Source organism: Cyprinodon tularosa, unplaced genomic scaffold, assembly GCF_016077235.1.
Source record: "Cyprinodon tularosa strain WSP-4 unplaced genomic scaffold, ASM1607723v1 ctg289, whole genome shotgun sequence".
Taxonomy (NCBI): domain Eukaryota; kingdom Metazoa; phylum Chordata; class Actinopteri; order Cyprinodontiformes; family Cyprinodontidae; genus Cyprinodon; species Cyprinodon tularosa.
The window spans coordinates 756819-766090 of record NW_024038995.1 but is presented as its reverse complement, the minus strand read 5'-3'; positions in this window follow the sequence as shown (position 1 = coordinate 766090).

Genomic DNA, 9272 nt, shown 5'->3' with positions numbered 1-9272 from the left:
GCCCCGCACAGCACCGGGGCGCACTTTCAAAATAAAACACAGTCTGGCTGCACTGATTGGTGAGGTTCTTTCACCAGTTGTCAGGTCTGTCCACAGTACGGAAGAACGTTAGGGCCACTGAAAAAGGAAAAAAGTTTATTTTAGTTTAATATGGGGAAAAAAGTCAGAATTCTGACTTTAATCTCAGAATTCTGACTTTAATCTCAAAATTTACTTTTTTCTAAGAATTCGGACTTTTTTCTCAGAATTTGGACTTTAATCTCAGAATTCGGACTTTAATCTCAGAATTTGTTTTTTTTCTCAGAATTCGGACTCTAATCTCAGAATTCTGACTTTAATCTCAGAATTCTGACTTTTCTTAGAATTCGGACTTTAATCTCAGAATTCTGACTCTAATCTTAGAATTCTGACTTTTTTTGCTCAGAATTCTGACTTTAATCTCAGAATTCTGACTTTAGTCTAACATCATCAAGGACATGAAAAACTAAAGAAATATCAGAGGCTCAGAGAAGAGCTGGAGAAACCCTGGAAGGTACAACACTATCACCGGGGGAAAAGGCAGAGCTGGGCCGCAATAACCACCAGAAATGAAATGCACTCTCAGCAGGGCAAAAAACCACCAAGACACCTCCCAGGGAAACCTCCAGCTCCAGGGAGGCCCGGGGACCCATCCTTAAGCAACCCCCCAAGGACTAAACCAAGTGGCACGCTGTTTGGGCCCCTGAGGCAGTAACCCCGAAACTGGAGGAGTGGTTACAGCAGATCCCTGGAAATACATCCAACATCTTGCTCCAAAAGAGTGCAGTTCTATATATATATATATATATATATATATATATATATATATATATATATATATATATATATATATATATATATATATATATATATATATATATATATATATATATATATATATATATATATATAATGGCAGCCCACTGCTCCCCAAGGGGATGGGTTAAATGCAGAGAAGTAATTTCCCTCTGGGATTATTAGAGTATATAAAAAAAAAAAAAAAAAAAAAATATATATATATATATATATATAAATCAAAATTATTCCAGTCTAAATATTTTCACAGATTTTATATTTAACCAAACTTGCACACTGAAGGGTGATTATCAGTCCCTTGTTTCATTTTTATACTTTCCTGCTCTAATTTTGAAGGCTGAACTACTCCACTTCCGTTTATTATGACTTTATTTATGTAACTTTACAGTAAAAGCCGTTTAAAAAAAACCTAATTTTCAGAGTATACTGGGGGATTAGGTGAGTAATGGAGGGTTGGTATTTTCTAACTAGTCTTCTTGGGCCTGACTGGGACATCAGAGAGGAACAAGGACAGCATGGGAGGCTGGACTGACGGGAAGGGTGGAGAGCCAGCTGGCAGGGCCTCCAGAGGAATCCAACATAGTTCCTCCTTTATGCAACTAAATGTGGTGATAAAAAAACAAAAACATGACAAAATATATGAATTATATTCATTCATCAATAACTGGTAAAACAAATACCTTTCTAGAAATATATGCATGCTTTACCCTCTGTGTTATTTTATTTGTCCAAACTGCAATAAAATAATTCATTTTCCTGTTGGGGAGCTTCTGTGGCTGGAGTAACTGGATCAGGTTTCCAGGGAGCAATGTGAAAGAACCTGATTCACTGGCACTCAGTGAGAACATTGTCAGAAATTGTTTTATTTTTGCAGTTCTTCACGTCGCTCCCTGTGAAGAAATGGGCGGCATGTCAGGGAGAGAGCAACTCCTCTAGTTGATGTCTGGGGTTATTTTAAGGGGGTTCTTCCAGGTGTTTTAATAAATCTCTTAACATCTCCAGGCAACTCAGATCCAAAGTTTGAAGCAATCTTTTCAGACATTTTCCTATTCTCTTATTTATTTATTTTTTGACAATCTGTAAGGATTTCAGATAGTCTGCAGCTGGTCTCCTGAAATCAAAATAGCTCTCTAACAAACCCCCCAGATCCATAAATACACTAAGCTGTTGTTTTTGGGGTCCTTATAGGATTATACTTTTATATAAACCAGTCATTCATGGCTTTAAATTTATAACTAGGACTGCTGTCGAGCTGGAAGTCAAATCCCATCCAAATCTCACATCATCTACAATCCCTGGCAGAAATGATTGAATCACCAGTCTCTAAGGATGTTCTTTTACTTTCATTTTATTTTGTTGCAAAAGGAAGGCAGGCATGACAAAAAAACTAGTGTCAATTAAGTGGCCTAAAGACACACTTAAGGAAATAAATAAATAAAAAACTGTGGTATTTAGTGACAAGCACCTTTTTTTAGCGCCAGTTTTGTCTTTTTCCCTTTAAAAACCTCTCCATTTTTGAACACAGCTGACTGAACAACCAACATCTTTTGCAATGTCTCTCATGCTGAAACCATGATTCATCTCAGTTCACTTTGGGCAACAACTCTCCAAGATGTGATCACTCATTTTTAACTGCAGAACAGCAAGAAGATCTAATCTGATCCAGGTGTTTGTTCTGGAAATGAAAAATGTCAAGGTTGTTTCCATAGTTTTTTCTTCAGAATTTAGTGATCCCATGTTTTTTTTTTCTTTCTTCCTGCTTGAACTAATAAAAGAATGACTGTAGTTTTGTGTCAGTTAAGATGATCTGAAATCTTTTGTTTATACATAATGTAAACATTTTTTTTTTTTAAAGTGCAGATTGCTAGTGGATCTGCATCCTTTCTTTATAACTCTTTATCAGCATCTCTAAAGCATCACAGTACAATTGCCATGTTTCTCCAGGCCTAGAAGAAAGTGAAGTATACATTTGTATTTTTATTCTTACTATTATTAAATTGGCAATTAAAGGTTAAATCTACTGCTAAAGATCTATTGACCATTGGCTTGTTCTTTGTAATGTTTCCTTTTTCTAAATCTATAGCTTTTTTAAATAGCTAAACTGAGAAATAATTTAATAAAAAATCTAATCATGCAAAAATTTTATTTTATTTTGGAAATTGAACCTTAATATTCATATTTTATATTTTAGATCCAAACTTTAACTCTTTATAAAATTAATAAGTGGCAGCAATATTTTACTAAAATCTCAACTTTACCTTATGACACAGAGAAAACGTTTGTATGGAAGCCTATCTCCGCCAATCTCATAAGCTATGTCATACCTCATAATAATGAGTTACTATCTCTAAACATGAGCCATTATCTTATAGTTATGAGATATAATGACTTTGACTTAGAATAAAATAGAAAATCCCTTTTTTACCTACCTCATACTTTTGCAATACTATTTTATAATGGTGATATTATGAGATAGTATCTCATAAGTATGACTTATTGATCTTGTGCTCAAGAGATATCTCACAATAATGAGATACTATCGCGAATCATGAATTAAGTAATAATTATGATTTATTACTAGCCATGTCATAATTCAGCTTTCTCATAATTATAAGAAAGTATCTCATTATTATGACATAATGTCTCATATCTATGAGATGAAATGAGTATGAGATGTTACATCAGAATTATGAAATACTTAAATCACAATTATGAGATAATATCTCAGATAGTATCTCATCATTATGCCTTAGAAATCTCTTATGAGATAGTGAAGTAAAAAATAAAGAGATCTCATCATTTGGACTTAGCTATCTCAAAATTATGAGATAGTTAAGACATGGCCTGAGAGATATGAGCCATTTTTATGAGTTAATGAGCATCCATACAAAATGTTATTTCTGGTTGTTATAAATTAACTTATGATATATATATATATAACCAAAAGGTACATTTTCCCAACAGGGGGTGCTTGTTCTCTTAGTGGTCTGTGAGTGCATTGTAAGGGATACATGAAAATATTCTGTTTCTCATCTCATAAAATAAAATAGGGCTAAGATCTGTTAAACTTTGTGAGTTTAGTTTGATTTTATTTTGTATTTATTTTGATTTTGTATTAGCTTCTGGGCAACATATTTATTTATTTTAAGCTGGAAAGAATAAAATGCCAAAGAATGAAATGCTCAAGTTAAAAAAGATTAAATAAAATATTTTATAATCAGTTATGGTACATTTCACCTTTTTTTCAGTCATCAATACTTTTGTCTATGGGAGCCCATTTCCGCCACATGAAAGTAAAAAACCAAATAGAAAGTTAATGTTATTAGATACAAAGTAATAATTTCGACTATCAGAGAAATAATTATGAGATCAAAGTAATAATTTCAACTTTCAAAGTCATAATAATGGGATAAAAAGTAATAACTTCATCTTTCAAAGTCATAATGATGAAATAAAAAGTAATAATTTCCACTTTCAAAGTCATAATGATGAAATAAAAAGTAATAATTTCCACTTTCAAAATCATAATGATGAGAAACAAAGTAATAATTTCATCTTTCAAAGTCATAATGATAACATACAATTAGATACAAAATGAAATTATTACTTTTATTCTCATAATTATGACTGCCTATTTGGCTTTTTTTTTTTTTACTTTCATGTGGCAGAAACGGGCTTCCATATTGTCTGAGGGTAACCCTAAAATGCCCACAGGGCTGCACATGGCAGAAAATGTGGGGAAACCACTGCCCCTAAAGGTGAAAAATAAAAACTCCATTTCCCATGTCTCCCTTCGTGCGCGCACACGTGCTCTCGCTGGATAGCGAGCATGAAGTGAAGCGTTATTAAAATCCTGGATGCATTCTGCTGCTGTATTTTCTATCTGCGTATTTCTCTGTGTCTGCGGCTCATCATGGGCTCGATGGAAGACGCCGCTCTGCTGGTTTTAATCCACCAACACCTGAAGGCCAGCGGCTACAGGGACGCTGCTCAGCTGCTGGAGGAACATCTAATCCAGGTGAGAAGTTGCTCCTCAATTAAACTCAGCTGAGCAGACCTCTGAGCTCAGTTCAACCACCCTCTACAATATTATTGCTCATTTCAGAGCGGACATGCGCGTCTTACATGTTATATAAGAAGTTTAATAAAACATGAATGTGACTGCTGCCTCTTTTTATTTTATTTATTCAATTTTTTGCCTCAGTGAGGTTTGCAGGAAAGCTGCTCCTTGGGTCCCAGCTGGTATCTCCTGGTTCAGGCCTCCTGCAATAAAAGAACAGAATGTTTCAGGAGCTGCATGGGCACAAATATTGCCTGCAGCTTCACACTCATTTCCCACATCTCTGCATATGTCCATGCTGCATGAATATTTTCCTTAAATCTAGAATAATCTGCAAGGCAAAACATTTAAAAGACAAGTATAGATTTAACTCATGTCCTAACAAACTAAAAACATATTTAAAGACATACTGATACCATCTGTTTTAAAATTGATGTGTGTGTGTAAACATAAGAACTGCATACTACTTGGATGTAAAATAGGAAAAAGGAAAAAGACAAAGTGAATCCAGTAGAACTTAACATAACAAGTATAAACTTTTTCCTAAATTAATGAAATCTTGGATAGTAGGATAGTCTGTTTATACACATTTATTGATGGCTTTTGATTTTCTTAAATTCTAAACAGATGCAAGTATTTTTTGCCCATTCACCGTTAAATATATGCATTGATTTCCTGGAGGAAACTGGATCTCAGGCAACCAACTAGTTCCATATTTCAGGCTCCAACCGATTGACTACAGATATTACTGTGGGAAAAAAAGCAGCAGACAGAATCACAGCAGCGTCAATAATCTTTAAACATACCCGCCCTGCTGCCTGTTGTTGTTGTTGGATGTTATTATTCTCCATTAAAAGTTCATGCTTTTTTCGTGCACATGCATTTAAAATGAGGCTTAGTTCCGGTCTGTTTATTGTGTCCAGGTGGAAATGCCAGTGGATGGTCAAAACCTGCATGACATCTTCATTGGATGGAGGAAGTAAGTTAAATACACACAAAATACACTAAAATTAAAAAAATAAATAAATGAATAAACCAAGATTTGTCTTTACATTTTGTCATACTTCCATAACATTCCATGAAAGTTATTGGATCTTTTAAAGCAGAGTACTGCATACTTGTTTAATAAATTTTTTTGACATTTGTTAGAAATCTGAAATGATGCTGTGCATTTTTATTCAGACCTCCTGAGTAATAACTTTCTGCTGTATTAACAGATGCAGGTCTTTAGGGGTGTTACTCTTTGGGTTTGCACTAATATTCTCAGTGGGATTTAGGTCTGGTATGTTTAGGGCTGTTGTTCTGCTGAAAGGTGAACTTTCACTTTAATCTCGGGTCTTTTAAGCATTTTTAGTCTAGGATTGTTGTGCGTTTGACTCCATGAAGAATCCCTTTAGCTCAGACTTCAGACCGCTGCTGTTTATTTCGTGCCATGCGGTGTTAGATTGTCACCACACCCACACACATACACACCCGTACTCGTTCTGCTATATGTAGTGAGGACCATGTGCTGACTCCCATTGACTTTTATTGATTTTCAGTCACTTTCAACCCTTTCTATGCCCTAACCCTAAAACTAACCATTAACAATGCATACCTCACCCTAACCCTTAACCAACTGACACCTTAGCCCTCAACCTAACAATTAGCAATATAGCATGTGAGGACCAGCAAAATGTCACACTTTGCAATAACTGGTCCTCGATCTGGTGGGGAAATTGGAACAATGGTCCTCACTCTGAGGGCTAGACAGGTACACACACACACATGCTTCAATCCTCACAAGAAGAAAAATAGGCCCCACAATGTAAGAGATATATATTATTTTATTTATTTTTTTTCTTAATCAAGTATATGAGTTGCATTGCTAAAAAACATTTCCCATCCCTCCTAAAGGCTGTACAGTTTGCGGTTGTTAGTTGGGTTAATTGCAGGGGTCAACAGGCTCTTTGGACCCTCTTCAGTGGCTACAAATGATATAAAGAACTAACTAATATAGTATACCGTATTTTCACGACCATAAGGCGCACCGTACTAAAAGGCGCAGTCTCAGTTATGTGTCCCATTTCTGTATTTAACACACACATAAGGCGCACCGGACTATAGGGCGCGTTTTTTATATACAGGTACATGTCCTCTACTACCTTTAAATACCTCTACTGCGTATTTAAAAATACAGCGGGGGCAAAACTGAGTATGACTGTGCTTTATTCATGTATTAATTAAAAAGTATTAATCAAACCTGGCAGCTGGCCGTGAGACAGACACATCGCAGATGACACAGCGCTGTGATCACTCATAAATTAACTTAAAATCCTGAAACCTGCCGACGGAATATGTTCGCTTTTATTGCCGGTATCCTGGTGCCTGCAGCTAAAATTATTTAGATGAAAAACACCTGCCATCCACCACGTGAACCCGGAGGCTGCCCAGCCTAGAGGCTGCTGATGAAAGGATTTCTACTGTCGGTGCACCGCTGGTATGTGGGGGTCTGAGCGCCTCCGACAGAAATAGATAATCTGGATGAACTGACTGCAATTATTAAGTTTTCAGGTGGACTTTCTCACTTAAAAACATATTAAAACTACTTTATTCCCACTGATCACAGCAAATATAGCTGCAAGATTTAGATTATTTAGATGAAAAAACACCTGCCAGCCACCGCGATGAAGAGGAGGAGACCCGCCCAGAGGCTGCTGTTGAATTAAGTTTTCAGGTAGAAAAATAGAGCGGGAGCGAAACTGAGTATGATTGTACTTTATTCATGTATTTATTACAAAGTATTAATCAAACCCATCAAAGTCATCATCCTCTGTTTCTGAATTAAACAGCTGCACTAATGACAGTTTCCCATTCTTCGCTGTCAGTCACTTTCCGTGCAGCGCGGCTCCTCAGAAATAATGCCGGCTTTTGCGAAAGCTTGAACAACAGAGCCAGCAGACACGTTAGTCCAAGCATCTACATCCATCCGCAAACGGTGGCGTAACTTGCCCAGCGCTGCCTTCCACTTATCCTGAAACTGTGGTCTCCGTCTGTCATCCATCGCTCCCACGCCGCTCGCAGCCTTACTTTGAACGGCCGCTTCACACCGATGTCGAGCGGATGAAGTTCCTTTGTCAGACCCCCGGGATAACGGCGAGCACAGTATCCATTTGATTCACCTTTTTTTTCCACATCGGCTGTGAGATGGGCACGCAGCGATGGTGATGCGTGGAAAAAACCACCTGGTCTCCTCACATAGGCTACACCTGCCTCAGCCACGCTTTCATCATCTCCTCATCCATCCAGCCTTTTCCATTTGCGTTAATATCATATGTCATCAGAGCGCTGTGTCTGTCTCGCTGTCAGCTCCCAGATCAGCTTCTCTGATTGGTTGATGCGGCGCGTCCAGCAGCAAAACTTCAATTTTTCCATCTCGAGCAGCAGCAGCGCGTTGGCAGATGCTTAAACGCTCCTGCTGCTCAAAACGCGCTGCAGGACCTTTTGCTGCACCTATACGCGCGTCAACCATTGACTTTGCATGTAAACTCGCTGCTTCTGCTGCACCTGCTGGGTCCGGTTCACACCGATGTTGAGCGCTTGAACAGCGAGCACAGCGTTAATTTGTTTCCCCATGTTTTTCACATCAGCTGTGAGATGGGCACGCATGGAGTTACATATTAACAGCAATGGTGATGAGTGGAAAAAAACACCTGGTCTCCTTACATTCAGCCACTCTTTCATCATCTCCTCAATGAGGTGGTCTCAAAAGTCGCAGTTACAACACACATAAGGCGCACCGCACCATAGGGCGCACCGCACATTTTGAGGGGAAAAAAAGACGTATAAGTGCGCCTTATAGTCGTGAAAATATGGTAATAACAAATAGCAACTTTAGAAACTTCAGTGGATTTTATAAAGAATATTTGAATTGGTTTAACAACAGAATAACCAGAAATATAATTGTACCGCTATTTTTCTTTTAATTAACATGGAAATTATATGTTTTAATTTTATCATTTTTTTTATATAAAAAAAATATCCTATAGAAGAAAAATCCATGCTTTATTTTTATGAGTTCTTTTTATGTTTTTCTTCATTTTCGAAGCTAAAAATCCAGTTAAACTTTAGTTTTTTTAAGATGGCAATAGATTTCCTATGGCAGATATTTAACAAAAATAATAGGTTGTGTTTGATTAAAAAGTCATGCAGTATTTTGCGGATTGTTTTTTAACTTTTAGCAAAAGAGTAAAAAAAACAATCCACTGGAGTTTGTTTCCAACTTTTAGGACGATTTGCTTCCCATCCAGGAAGCTCTTTCAATACAAAATGTCAGAAAGAAAGCTGAGTAAACGCTTCTTCTGACATAACTGACATAAATAAAACCTCAAACTCAACG